The sequence below is a fragment of the Gossypium hirsutum genome, chromosome D04 (assembly GCF_007990345.1).
Source record: "Gossypium hirsutum isolate 1008001.06 chromosome D04, Gossypium_hirsutum_v2.1, whole genome shotgun sequence".
Classification (NCBI taxonomy): domain Eukaryota; kingdom Viridiplantae; phylum Streptophyta; class Magnoliopsida; order Malvales; family Malvaceae; genus Gossypium; species Gossypium hirsutum.
The window spans coordinates 3,450,160-3,466,124 of record NC_053440.1 but is presented as its reverse complement, the minus strand read 5'-3'; positions in this window follow the sequence as shown (position 1 = coordinate 3,466,124).

Sequence of the window (15,965 nt, the reverse complement as noted above, 5' to 3'; positions counted from 1 at the left end):
AATACTGAATTAAATATGATTTCAATAAAAATTTGTCAACAAAGTAAGGATGATTTTAAAAGATTTTGTTCAGCACTTCAACCTTCTGCGGATAAACCTCGTACCATTATTGGCTGCCAGCCCCCTTTGGATTTGCCTCTGTATGGCTAGATCATTGAACAAACTGCCCCAAGTCTCAAAATCTCCGACGTCAAAGGAGAAGTCCCCCAAAATGCTCATATCTAACGAATCCAGCATTATTTTTGGATTAACTATCATTTTCTAATGAAAATGCCATTAATCAACAGGTAATATCTCTTTAAAGATCATACTATGTCATTAATCTCATTTGTATAGTCTTGGTTTGGAACTAAATTTTCTATGGCTCCATATTTGATTCAATCAATCAATGTCTCTTTTACTTTCCTATTATGACTAATACTCTGAGAATTCAAGAAAAAGAATAGAAAAATGATAAATTAGAGAGAGAAAAACCTACAAAAAAAAAGGATAATTAGATCTAAACTAGAAACCAGTTGAAACTATAGCAAAAGAAAAAATCAATCCTAATAAATTTCAAAGAAGATGAATATCCTCCTTGGTTCTTTTCTGTTAAAGCAAAGAGAACAAGAGCAAAGGGAGATTTGATTCCTTATCTTTCCAGAAAAAAAAAAAAAAACAAAAAACAAAAAACTTTGCTTAATCCCCACATGTTTAGCCTCTCCTTTGTGCTAACTTGTCAACACCTATTTAAAGAAGAATTTTTCTTTTTCTTGTTCTTGTTCTCAATTCTTGAAATGAAATTTAAGCTTCGCACGAGTGCATTTTGTCAGTTGCAAAATGCGCAGTCGAAGCATTCTATCCCAAAAACGTCCAGAGATTCTTTATTTTTCTCCTTTTATTTTTAAGGTTCCTTTGTCTTATAATTCACAAGCCAATTTAACATGGTTAAATTTTGTCATAAATCCCTATACTCTTCCGAAATTTAGAATTTAATTTTTTTGTCTTTTACATTAAAAGAGATGGAAATTTGACGAAAATAGAGGGAGAAGTAGAAGAGAATTGAATAAAAAGAAGAAAAAAAGGAAAGTTAAAAGAACATAAAAGAAGAAAAATTAAATTGCTCGAAACGAAAAAAATATAGGGATCAATTGTATAATTTAACCTAAATTTTTTGTTTGAAATGATGATTTAACATGTCATATCAGTTTATAGTTACACCATTTACAGAAATTTACGACTCAGTGACTAAAGTGTTACAACATGTTAACGTAAGTGACCAAAACGTAACATTTCAAATATAAATGACTAAAATATAACCTAAGAGAAACAAAAGTGACCATTTTGATAGTTTACCTAATAACTAATTATGCCACACAAAGGTACAAAATGAACCCTAACCCAAAATTTGACCCAAAAAACTCCCCAAACTTTTGAAATTGAATCATGTTTAAATGATTTAAATAAAATATTTTTTTTAAATACAAAATATTAAAATATAAAACAAGTCAATCAATTTATATCTCCCGACAATCAATTTAATTCGAATTATATAATACTGATTTAAACATGATTTCATTAAAAATTTGTTAGCAAAATGAGGATGATTTTGAAAGATTTTGTTTAGCGCCTCAACATTCTATGGATGAACCTCATATCCATTATTGACGGCTGTTGTGAGTAGCTTGTAGCCATTACTTGGGTATTCTATGGTTGTAAGGGCGAAGCCAGAAATTTTTTTTAAGGGGGGCCAAAATGAAATTTTAATTTTTAATAGTCTATATCGTATATTTTTAAAGGATTAAGTTAAATTTTCATAAATTTAGGGGGCAAAGTGCAATTTTACATTTACTAATTTAAAATTTTAAAATTTTCTAAATGGCCAAATCAATAATTTTCCATTTGAGGGGGGGGGGGGCTGGGGCCCTTGCCAGCCCTCTAGATTCGCCTATGTATGGTTGGATAGTTGAACCAATTGCCTCAGGTCTCAAAATCTCCAACGTCAAAGGAGAAGTCCCCCAAAACACCCATACCTAACAAATCTAGCATTATTTTTGGATTAACTATCATTTTCTAATGAAAATGCCATTAATCAACACGTAATATCTCTTCAAAGATCATACCTATGTCATTAATATCATTTGTATAGTCTTGGTGTGGAACTGAATTTTCTGACTGCTCCATAATCGATTCAATCAATCGAAATGCCTCTTTTACTTTCGTATTATGACTAATACTCTGAGAATTCAAGAAAAAGAATAGAAAATGATAAATTAGAGAAAGAAAAACCTACAATAAAAAAAGATAATTAGATCTAAACTAGAAACTAGTTGAAACTATAGCAAAAGAAAAAACCAATCCTAATAAATTTCAAAGAAGATGAATATCCTCCTTGGTTCTTTTCTGTTAAAGCAAAGAGAACAAGAGCAAAGGGATATTTGATTCCTTACCTTTACAGAAAAAAAAAATTTGCTTATTCCACACTTGTTTAGCCTCCCCCTTGTGCTAACCTGTCAACCCTTATTTAAAGAAGAAATTTTCTTTTTTTTTCTTTTTCTTGTTCTTTTTCTCATTTCTTGAAATGAAATTTAAGCTTCGCACACGAGTGCATTTTGTCAGTTGCAAAATGCGTAGTCGAAGCATTCTGTCCCCAAAATGTCCACAAATTCTTTATTTTTCTTCTTTTATTTTTAAGGCTCCCTTGTGTTATAATTCACAAGCCAATTTAACATGGTTAAATTTTGTCATAAGTCCCTATACTCTTCCAAAATTTAGAATTTAATTTTTTCTTTTACATTAAAATAGAAAGAGAAGTGAGAAAAATAGAGGGAGAAGCAGAAGAGAATTAAAGAAGAAAAAAGAGGGAAAGTTATAAGTACATAAAATAAAAAATTTAAGTTGCTTGAAACGAAAAAAAAAATGGGGACCAATTGTATAAAATTTTTATTTGAAATGATGATTTAACGTGTCATATCAATTTATAGTTAACCTTAACGGAAATTAACGACTCAGTGACTAAAATGTTACAACATGTTAAAGTAAGTGACCAAAATGTAACATTTCAAATATAAATGACTAAAATATAACCTGAGAGAAACAAAAGTGATCATTTTGATAGTTTACCCAATAACTAATTATGCCACACAAATGTGCAAAATTAACCTTAGCCCAGAATTTAAAACCAAAAAACTCCTCAAACTTTTTAAAATTGAATCATGTTTAAATAATTTAAAGAAAAAAATTAAAATATAAAATATTAAAATATAAAACAAGTCAATCAATTTTATATCTCCCAATAAACAGTTTAATTCAATTTAGATAATACGGATTTAAACATGATTTTATTAAAAATTTGTTAGCAAAGTGAGGATGATTTTAAAAGATTTTGTTCAGTGCCTCAACATTCTGTGGATGAACCTCTGTATGGCTAGATAATTGAGTCAATTTATAGCAAAAGTAGAAGCCATTATATGAAGTTTCTGATGATTAACAGATGTGAGAAAAACATCTTATGCCTGGTCCTGAGTGCAATTCAAATGATGGGATTGCAAATAAAATGGATCATCCTTCCAGCATAGGATAAAATCATTGTCTCGATTTATGCTATTCCAGTCGTGGTTTCTTCCTTAACCTTGCCAACTTGAGATTGGCTTGTCTTATGGTTTCTTCCAGCATCTTGATCTTGGTTTCATGCTTCAATATTTTTTCGCGACTGTTTGTCAATTTTTCTTTCATCCACAAGAGTTCTAGATCGGTGAACTCTTCATCTCTCACCTTTAACAACATATCATCTATCTCAGTTACTCCAAGCTCAGAGAGATCACTTTCTAGTTTCTGATGAATGTCATCAACTACCTTCAGAAAGTTGTTCTGAAACTCTGGATGCTTCAGTTGAAAGTTCTTGGCAAACTGTGGATGGTTTTGGAAAATGTTGTTCAGAGCCCCAAAACTTTGAGGGTGAACTTGGTATCCGTGACCGTGAGTGACGGCTAGAGAGTTGAGTCAACTGCTACAGGCCTCAAAATCTTCAAAATCAACCCCCATGCCTAACAAATCCACCATTAGTCCATTTTCTAACGAAAATTCCATCAATCAACAGTCAACACAACTCTTCAAAGATCATACCTATGTCACCGAACTCACTGGTATTCTTTTGGTTTGGAACTAACTCCATAATGATTCAATCAATGGGAATGCCTACCAATACTTTGAGAATTCAAGAAAAAGAACATTAGAGAAAGAACATTAGTATAATTTTTAAATGGGGCCAAAATGAAATTTTAATTTTTAATAGTTTATATATTTTAATTTTTAAATGATTAAATTAAATTTTCATAATTTTAGGGGGCAAAGTGTAATTTTAGATTTCCTAATTGAAAATTTTAAAATTTTCTAAAGGGACAAAATAACAATTTTCCATTTTAAGGGGGTTGAGGCCTTTGCTAGCCCCTTGGATTCGCCTCTACACATGAATGAAAGCTCTTACACCTATTTATAGAATTTAGTGATCGTTGGATTGTTGACACATATCAACATCCTTACCATTGATTTTACAAATATCTAATAACTAGAATGTTCATGTATAATATCTAATCTTCTAGAAAATATCCTATTTCTTTATTATATATATTCTAGAATCTTCCAAAGAAAATATCTCTTAAATGATAATTTTTGTTTTTATCTAAAATTTGTTTTGGCTTTTAACACTCCTCCTCAATGCAAACTTCTTTCCACAGATGATTTGCAGATCATACCGAGTGCTTTTCTAAACTTATCAAACTTTGGTCTACTCAGACTTTTCATGAATATGTCTACAACTTGCTCATTTGTTTTTGTTGGCACCATCTTGATCTCCCCTTCAAGGACCTTCTCGTGAATATAATGATAGTGCACTTCTATATTTTTTTTTCTTGCATGAAAGACAGATTCTCTGCTAGATGTATGTCTGATAAATTATTGTAGAGAAGCCTTACTTGATAGTCTGTTGACCGATGAAGATCTTCCATCAGTTGTTTCAGCCAAGTACTCTCTTGCGCCGCTGATGTTGCTGATCAATATTCTACTTCGTTGCTTGATAATGACATTGTTGGTTGTCTCTTGTTGCACCATGATATTGCTCTTGATCCAAGGTTGAAGATGTACCCAGTTGTTAATTATCGTGTATCATAGTCTCCAGTATAGTCGACGTCACAATATCCAGCCAACATACATTCTTTTGTTTTCTTGTATAAAATACCAAAATTAATTACGCTTTTAACATACCTTAGGATACGCCGTACTGCATCGAGATGAGGCTTCTTAGGATTGCTCATGTACTAACTAGCCACTCCAACTGCATAAGTTATGTTTGGTCGGCTTAGAGTGAGATAGATAAGATTTCTGACCAGCTACCGATACATAGTTACATCTTCTAAATTTTTTCCTTCATCTGCTCGTAGTTTTATATTGGGATCCATGGGAGTGGAGATAGGCTTGCAGTCAAGCATCCCATACCTCTGTAGAAGATCCTTTGCATATTTCTGTTGGCCCAAAAATAATCCTTCCTTCATGCGCTCTACTTCAAGTCCAAGAAAATGTTTGAGTTCTCCTAGTTCCTCCATATGAAATCTAATAGAATGATTTTCCTTTGTTTGTTGGATTTTCTCGCAATAATTTCCTGTGATGATTGAGTCATCCACATATACTAGCACTATGACTAGTTTTCCTTGATTTGCTTTCATAAATAAACTAGAATATGAATGAGCAACTGTAAAACCACTTTGTATTAATAACTCACCAATCTTCCCGTACCATGCTCTTGGAGCCTACTTCAAGCCGTAGAACGCCTTCTTCAATTTGTAAACATACTCGGGATGGATCTTGTTCTTGAAACCTCTTGGTTGCTCTATGTAGATGTCCTTGCCAAGTTCTCCATGTAGGAAAGCATTCTTGAAATCCATCTGCCACAACCTTCAATACTTCTAGCGGCCAATGCTAGCAAGACTCGAACAGTTGTGATCTTTGCCACCGGGCTAAATGTTTCTTCATAATCCAGCCCATATTGTTGAGAGAAACCCCAAGCAACAAGTCAAGCCTTATACCTTTCTATTGAGCCATCTAGTCGGGTCTTCACCTTGTAGACCCATTTGCAGGATATTGGCTTCACATCTTTTGGCTTTGGCACTAAGTCTCATGTTTGATTTTCTATTAGTGCCTTAGTATCTTCTTCCATAGCTGTCTACCACTCAAGGCTTTGTGTTGCTTCTTCATAAGTAGATAATTATATATATTAAAATTCCTAGCCAAGAATTTGACCTAAAAAACTCCCCAAACTTTTTGAAATTGAATCATGTTTAAATAATTTAAAGAATTTTTTTTTCAAGTCAATCAATTTTATATCTCCTGACAATCGATTTAAATTGATTTAGATAATATTGATTTAAACATGATTTCATTAAAATGTAAAAAAAAATATTTTTTATAAATGCTTTAATTATTAATTCTATTCTAATAGTTTGTAATAATAAATTAATTATATATAATAAAAGAGTAATTATTTAATTTTTAATGAAGCCAAAATCTATAAGGTTTAAACTTTTAGGTTATTTGGTTATGTTATCAAATATTAATACATGAAAATATCATTTTTTTTGGAATTTAAAATAACATATTTTTAAATTATTTTTTTAATACAAATATTTTTTAAATTATTATGTTTTATTATTTAGTATTATATTTTATCAAAATTTCATACTACTTCAAAGTAGACCTTATTATGGATCAGGTTGGACAAATGCATAATTTTAGGCTCAAAAATTGGGCCTAAATTTTACCCAAATTTGACCCAAATAAAAAATAATAAACCTGAGTTTGACCTGACCCAGCCTGCTCATATTAAAAATATTTTGTATAAAAATAAATTTAAAAAATATAATACATCAACTACACTAAAAATATTAAAATAAATGTTTCCCAACAAATTGAAAATACATTTTTTAAAAAAACTTTAAAACTTAGCAAGTAAATGTCTCTAGAATAGTAGCAAAATTAATAATAAAATAAGAGTTATACAATATTCAAACAATAATAACAAATAGTAGCCATAGAATAGCAAAATGGCAGTGAAACAATAGTAAACAACAGGTAAATTTGGGTCGAGCAACGAACCTTATTCTTTTTTTAAGCCCATTTTTTGAGTTTATATTTTTTTTCAAACCCTCTCATTTTTTAGACAAACTTTCGAGTTTAGACAAATAACCTGACTCATAATCAAGTCTACTTTAAAGTATAATCATTCTACTAATAAAAATTGAATGTCAAGTTATATTTTTTTTTCACAAACATAGAATTTTTCCATTATTTCAGAAATGTATAGTTGTTTCATTTGTTATAAGTTTCTTATTTTATAGTTCATAATAATATAAATGTATAATGACACAAAAGGCCCTTAGCATTTGCACTTTTTAGCAAATTTGCTTTAAGCAATTTTGTTTCAATTTTGAAAAAAAAAGTAATGCTTTTAAAAAATAAGGGCCAAATTGCTAAAAAGTGCAAACATTAAGGGCTTTTTTATCATTATACCTAAAATAAACTATAATGTATTATTTGAGAATCTAAGTTTATCAATATAGTTAAGTTGTAATATGTCATGTCTTTATAATAAAATTATTAAACACGAATGATTTTATATAACAAATTTATGATATATCATTTTGATGCTAACAAATAACTAAAAATTTATGATATATTCCATTAAAATCTTAACATGAGAAATGCAATTCATTATCTTTTTATATATATATATATTTAGGTTCGCAAAGCTCATGGAGGAAAATGGTAAAGTATGACAAAAGCTGAGTTACTTTTTACACATAAATTTTTTAATTTTTATTTATTTTTGTACTACCAAACCAACATCTTTCAGTAGTCGCTAACAATCATATCAATGATTCCATTAGAAACTAACAGTCAACATCATTTCAAGTGTTGATTATTTTATAAATTTATAGTCCATTTAATGTAAAAATTAAGAAGGACTTAATTGATATTTTTTAAAATTTTTGAGGACCTATTAGAATTTTGCATATGATGTTAATATATAAAGCAAAACAACCAAGTGGGTAACTCCTAATCATAAATAGTAGAGTTGAAAATCTTTATAAATGAGGCTTCAATTCCTTCCTTCCTACCAAGTTGCAGTCGCAACTTTTTGGAAAAAGGAAGAAAAATTGGTCTAAAGTTGATCTTTTTGAGTTCAAAACAAGCAAAAAAAAATAACATGAATTGTTCATTTATGTCCAATATTTTCCCACTTCTCTGAGTTATTATCAAAGGGTTCGGTCTCTTAAAATAAAAAATTTTTCATTTAATTTATTTATAATTTATAATTAAACTTTAACTTCCAAAAATAATAAAAATTTAATTTAATATTTTAAAAATTATAAAGATATAGACTATTAAAATGGTGAAATTTTATTTTTACTATTATAAAATATATAATTTAATTCCGGCCCCAACAATTTTTCTCATAGCACCACTACCTTTAACCTTAATAATTAAAAATAAAAACTAACAATTTCCATTAATGCATGCTTGTTATCATCACCTTTTCTCCGAGAAATTTCATCTCAATTTCAAAAGGCTATAAAGAAAAAAGAATAATAATAAAAGAAATTGTTTTGTTTTTATTCAATCAAAAATACTAATTATTTAAATTTGATTATAATATAGGGTAAACTACTAAAATAATCACTTTTGTTTGCCTTATGTTACATTTTAGTCACTTACGTTATCGCGTTGTAACATTTTTGTCATAAGCCGTTAATTGCCATTAACAGTGTAATAGTAAGCTGATGTGGCACGTTAAATCATCATTTCAAATGAAAATTTTAGGTTAAATTCTACAATCGGTTCCTATATTTTTTCATTTTGAGCAATTCAATTTTTTTTCTTTTATGTTCTTTTAACTTTCATTTTTTTTCCATTCTCTTCTGCTTCTCCCTCTGTTTTCCTCCCTTCTTCATTTCTTTTAACATAGTTTTTTTTTATGTTTTTCATTTGTTGAAACTAGTCCACAAGCTGCCTCACTCAAAAAAATTAAATTGTTCAAAAAAATAAAAGTATAGGGACTAGTTTTAACAAAGGAAAAACATAGAAAAACTCGTTAAAATAAATAGAGAAAGGAGGAAAACAGAAGGAGAAATAGAAGATAATGGAAAATAAAGAAAAAAAAGTAAAGTTAAAAAACATAAAAGAAAAAATTAAATTGCTCAAAATGAACAAATAAGGGGACAATTTGTATAAATTAACCTAAAATTTTTGTTTGAAATAATTATTGAACGTGTCACGTCAGCTTACCGTTATAACATTAACGGCAGTTAACGACTCAGTGACTCAAATGATACAACGCGATAACGTAAGTGACTAAAATGTAATATTTCAAACATAAGTGACTAAAATGTAACCTAAGTCAAACAAAAGTGACTATTTTGATAGTTTACCCTATAATATATAAAAATATTTTTAATTTTTAATTTTTAATATTAAAAAATAAGAAATTCGAGATTTCATGCAAAAAAACAAACTTGGAAAAAAATAATTAAATGTAATTGGTGGTCTAATTATATTGTCATCAATCATGTTTTAAAATTTTAAAAGTTTGAAATTCTTATACAACACTTTTATCATTAATTATTTAATAATAAAATTTATGAAATAATCATGTATTAAATAATGGCTGAATTCTTTCCTAGGGTTTTAAAAATTAACACTAGACCTGTCCAAGGGCCGGGCCGGGCCGGGCCCGGAAAAAATTTTCGGCCTGCCTCCTAGGCCCGGGCCCGGCTCGGCCTGAAATATGGGTCTGAAATTTTGCCCAGGCCCGGCCCGGGAAAAATATCATAAGCCCGAGCCCAGCCCGGCCCGGCCTATTTTTAAAATAAATATTAAAAAATTATTTTAACAATAAAAAATAAAAAAATTATTTTAAGAGTATTTTAAAATTAAAAAATAAAAATAAAAATATATATTTATTATATTTCGGGCCAGGTCGGGTCGGGCCCAGGCCAAAAAAGTGGTGCCCGAGGCCCGGCCCATTTTTTAAACGGGCCTCATTTTTTTGCCCAAGCCCATATTTTGGGCCTATATTTTTACCCGAACCCTCTCATATTTCGGGCGGGCCGTCGGGCCGAGCCGGGCCGCCCGGTCCATGGACAGGTCTAATTAACACATATTGATTCCTGTTCATTTTCTTTTACTATTTGAATGAATGACTTTATTGATTTCCATGAATTAATGGTTGAGTGATGTGTTAATTTTCTTTTATTTTTTATTGCTAAAGATTGTGTGACCCGAATCCCGTCATTTGTTGAAGAAATAAATATAGTGGCAAAATAAGGGGATCCGTATAGAACTATTTGACTTTTATTAGAACAGAATTTTTCAATCATTAAATAAATGTAGTCGCTCCTCTTTTATCATTTATTTTTCAACATTAGTTAATTTCTCCTCCTCTGCCCATATAAAATCTGTGTGCTCTTATTTTTCTTTTCTTATTACTTTTTGATAATTCTACCGCTATTATCTACGTTTATTATAATATTTATTTTTTATAATCAATCACTGAGTTTGGATGATTGTTCTTTGTCTACCAAAAATTATGCTATCTACTTATTATAGATATAGATATTAATGGCACCCAAACTTTTTAATTTAGGTCCTGTTTGATTGAGTGTTAATCAATAGAAAATTAATGTTTTCGATAATTTAATTTTTAATTATATTTGATAACCTACCATGAAAATTATTGAATAGAATTTTTTTCTTCAAAAAAGTGTGAAAAATGATAAGTAGATAGGGACCTACTTATCACTTACTAGAGAATAAATTTAAATTTTTTATTCTATTCTATTTCATTTAGAATTATATTATCATTTATCAAACAATCTAATTATATCCGGTATGTAATTTTAAGTAATATACCAAAAAAAATTATAAGTTAAATTCTACACTTATTTTTTTCGGCACTTAAATATTTAGTTGATCGAATGTAGCATTACTTTTTAATTTTAGATTTCTTTCTTTTAGTTTTGTACTTTACTTTTTAATAGTATTTTAAAAGATAATTTAGGGTCAGTTTGTTTACATGTAAAAGGTTTTACGAAAAATATTTTCTACATTTTCCTGTGTTTGTTTCACAGAAAATAGCTTGGTCAACGGAAAATGGCTTACAGGTCAATGTAAAATAAGCCTTTTTCCTTGTAAAATGACTTACCCTTTTGAAAAGCGTAACTCGTTTTCCGAAAAAGAGATCCTCAATAGATAATTTTACTTTTAAATAAAAATTAACTTAAATCAAGTTTAATATTATTATATTGATAATAAATTTTATTTTTATTTTTAAATATATTTAAAATTATTAAAATATTAAAATAAATATTATATTTTAATATTTTTAAACATACGTATTTAATTATTTATATTTAGTCATATAATAAATTATTAATATAATTAACATAATTTATTATTTTTAACAAATTATTTAATATTTAAATTTTATTTTAATAGTAAATTTTAAAAATAATATTTTTAAATAATAGTATTCACATATTATTGAAAATATCAATATTAATATTTTAATACTAAATATTTATTACAATTATAAATATATTAATAATAAATGTTTTGTAGTATAAATGTTAAAATATATCATAAGTCTATATACTCTTCACAAATTTGCAATTTAGTTTGTGTACTTTTATTTTCAAGAATTTAGTCCCTCTACTTTTTAGATTTGAAAATCAAGTCCAACTGCTAGCATTGTTGATTTTTTTGTCAATTTTGTTAATGTCACATTTTTAAATAAAAAAATACTCAGTTGGTAGTCATGTAACTAAAAAATGTAAAATATAAAATTATAGATATAAAATAAACTCAATTAAACAATGAAAAAAAAATCTCAAATGTATGTTTATTTAATTGAAAACGACTTTTATGAAATATTTTTAAAGAACCTACCAAACAAAAAAAAATATTTTACACTGATTCATCCAAACACCAAAAAAGTTTGAACTAGAAATTGATAAGGTAGCTCGATCACTACGAAGAGAAGCTATTCGACGCGGAAAACAACTGCAAGTAAAATACGAAATACTGTCTTACGCAGAATAAAATGACAATAAACCAGAAGAAATGACGAATCAAACCATTCGACAACTCGTTGCGGCACCGAATGAGCAATAGTCGCTATGCATATTTTATCCAACAAGAGGAACAATGATGGAATGGACAAGCTAAAAATGGCGAAAAATGCTTTCAGGACGTGCTTATGTGATAAGTCAATTACATGGTTGAGGTTTTAAAAACTAAAATTAAATTTCTTTTATGCCCATGCCTTGTCAAATTTCAGTGTTGCCATTTGTTGAAACAAACTCTTAGGACCGAACTAGACAGAACCAACCCGAACTTCCGAAACCACCCTCCGAAAATTAAACATAATGGGGAGTACACTTGACCCTTCTCTTTCTTATCTTTTTAAATTGCACATTGAGGGCAATGTGGGCTAAGTAGGGGGATTTGTAGGACATGCCATGCTATTACTTGTTCTTCATTGCATGTGTTAATTCTCATACTGAGATTATTCCTTAATTTGTTTTGAAATTGAACATTCAATTTCTATACTTAGTTAATTCAAATAATTGGGCAATTCATGAATAACTGCTTATTTCTTAATTTGATTGCCAAGTGTTTTGTAGAATTGAAAATATTGTGGCCAAGTCAACATGTCATGGAAATTGTGAACTCTTTAAACTTGCTTAATTAAAGTACTCGAGTCTCATATAAGTAATTTTATCTTTTGTAAAACAAATGTTGAAATAGTAAAATATATATACATACTTTGCTAATGGCTTAGTTATGAGTGAAGATTTCAAAAATGTGACAGAATTTAGTAACTGGGATGAGGTGCTTGGGTTGTAATCTCATTTCACGTCAAAAGATTCAAGTGGCAAACCAAAACTTGTAGTATTCTGGTAATTGAGTTGCCATGAGTAAGGAAAAATAATCTATTTTAGAGATGTGTCAAATTGAGTAACCGGGGAGAGGTGTTTTGGTTGTCATCTTATTTTGCGTAAAAAGATTCGACTACATCCAAACTTGTTGAAAAATTTGATTGAGAACAACCGCCTTGCAAGTTTGATTAAGTTTTAATTTTGTGAAGTAGTTGATTTTTGCATGATGTTAGAATTTTATAAAGCGCTTGTTGGTTAAACTTAGCAATTGCTTATTCATGCTTCACTTAAATTGTTTGCATTCTGTTTGGTTGTGGAAGGAGACTTGATTTCGGAAAATAAATTGTTGAAAGTTTTCTAATATGGGAATACACAACATGCTTGAGGACAAGCATCAACAAGTAGGAGGATTTGATAGCAAACTAATTTTGTGTGTTTAATGTACCTATTTTTTGTCAAATTTTGAATAGAATGCTAGTAAGCTTGTGATTTCTTATTTAAAATTTGTCAAGATGCAATTGGAGTGCCAAAGTTCAAATAAACATGAAAATTGGGGTAAATTGGAACCAAAAGCAATAAAAGGGGCAAATTGAAAAGTGGCAAAAATAGTGGCTGATTAAAAATCAGATTGTGAATTTGTCAAACTCTATACATAGAAAAAAATCTGATTTTAGTTGGTTGTTAGGCATAATCTTAGGAGAAATCATGCTAAATTTAGCATATGAAAAGTGTATAAATACCTTAAGGTAGTGGCTTGGAAAGACACACTTAAATTGAATGAAAAAGTAATTTTTATTTTTATTTTTTTCACACGTCTGTAGCTTGGGAAACCATTCATCCATTTCATTTCATTTTCTTATTTTTAGTTGAACAGCTCTCTTAAGTCCATTTTCCTTTCCACCTATCACCATTACATTAAAATTCACTTTTAAACCCCATTCGAGTATGATAAATTTCATACTCAACTAATCCCCATTCAGCTTTAGGTTGGTTGTCATTCTGATAAAAAATCATGAAATATGAACCCACACTAAAACATTACAACATAGTATTCATTATCTCTTCAGTATATGGGATAGTCACAATCATCCCATAAAGTTAATTCAATTCCAACTCAAAAATCGTGTATTGGGTTGGAGTTGTTTGGCATACATTTGGGAGAACGAGACAATCGTATGCCACATTCGAGTTTTCGCGAACAAATTGGCGTGACCAAGTGGGTAATGGCCGATTAGACCTCCATCAAAGGATATAGTAGTCGAATTAAACAACCCATGCATGTGAGGCCATTAATTCGAGTTGGGCTCTTCTAAGTCACAAGGCTGTCGAGATCTTAAATTATGGACGTGTGTTAAGTGATTAGATAATGGGTAAAGGTGGGTTTGTAGGTTATATCGGAACCAACTACATAAGGAAGAGTTGGCGGTTGAGGCGACCTTGATCGTTATAACCAACTTATAGTTTGTAACACCCTGATACCTACCCTAGAAGTTTAGACCAAATTCTGAAAGTTACAATAGCCACCAAAAGCGGCGGATACGAAAACTCTAATTCAAATCAAGAAAACTTTTTGGTTGCTTCATCTTTAGAAAATTAAATAATACTTAGCTATATTTTGAAACAAAATAAGAAAGTCAATTTGATTTATTCCTAAATGCTTTTAACACCAATTAAATACTGTTTCAAAATATAACAAAGTATTATTTAATTTCCTAAAGATGAATCGACCAAAACGTTTTCTTAGTTTGAATTAGAGTTTTTGTTTCCATCACTTTTGATGGCCAATGTAACTTTTAGAATTCGGTCTAAACTTCTAGGCTGGGTATTGGGGTATTACATTTAGTGGTATCAGAACCAGGTGTGCAAAAACTTGGTCTGTGTTTTTATGTGTCCACGAGCTTGTGTTAAAAATATTTTCAATAAACATACCACAGTGTTTTGAAAATAATTTGTTTTTGAAAATGTTTTGCGAAGATGAGATGTCTGAGACTTCGATGCTAGTCCGTATGAAACTCTGAGATTGTAAGTTTAAAACTGTAAAATTTGAACTGTAGTGTTCAAATATTTATTTTTGTGTTTGGTTTCGAAATTGTATATATTTTAAGTTTAGTTACAAGACTGATATGGATTCTAGTGGTAAGCAAGATCGTGAGGATCAGTATGGTGAGACTCTCGAGGAGTCATTAGCTTCTTCGGAACGTCTGTCTATTCAGGAATAAGAGGTCAATGCGGTTCCGCCAGCCACAGGTAGCGATAACCCGGAAGTTGGTATTGAGACGTTGACTAGGGTAGTGAGAGAAGTTTTATAGAAAGTCTTCGAGGCTAGTTTAAAGGCAACCAGATAAATGGTTCAAGGTAGGTGTATGGAGTGTGGGAAGAAAAAGGATCGTAGTCCTTTGAGTTTAGAGCCTCGATTTGCTAAGCGTGTCAGATCTCAGCAGGATGTCAGTAAAGGTAATGTCGAAGGTTTTGCTAATGGCATGAAAGTTTCGGTTTGTAGGCATTGTAAAAAGCGCCATCCGAGCGAATGTTGGAAAAAGTCGTTAGCGTGTTTCAGATGTGGCTCCACGGAGCATCAAATTAGGGAGTGTCCTCAGCGACGTTGAGACAAGTATGGTTGTAGGTTATTGTTGACTTTGTGTGTTATTATTGAGAATGATATTGATTTTCTATTCGTTGAATAGTGATGTTTTGTGTGTATGTTAGTAAGGTAAGATTGTCTTCATTAGAGGTTAAGTATGTTATGGTGGTGCGTTGGGATTAGATTGCGTAGCAGGAGCGTAGTGGTGGGACTTGTATTAGACGAATGCTCTGTTAGTGGAAAATTTCAAGGACTAAATTTCTTTAAGGAGGGGTGAGTTGTAATACCCTGAAATTTAGGGGTAGAAGTTTTGAGGTTTGTAGTTAGAGTCAATGAGTAGGTCGAGCAATTGAGTTTATTGGCACATTTCAAAGTCATAATGAGTTTGTTAGTTTGGTGGTAGTAGGTGTGTTAGTTTA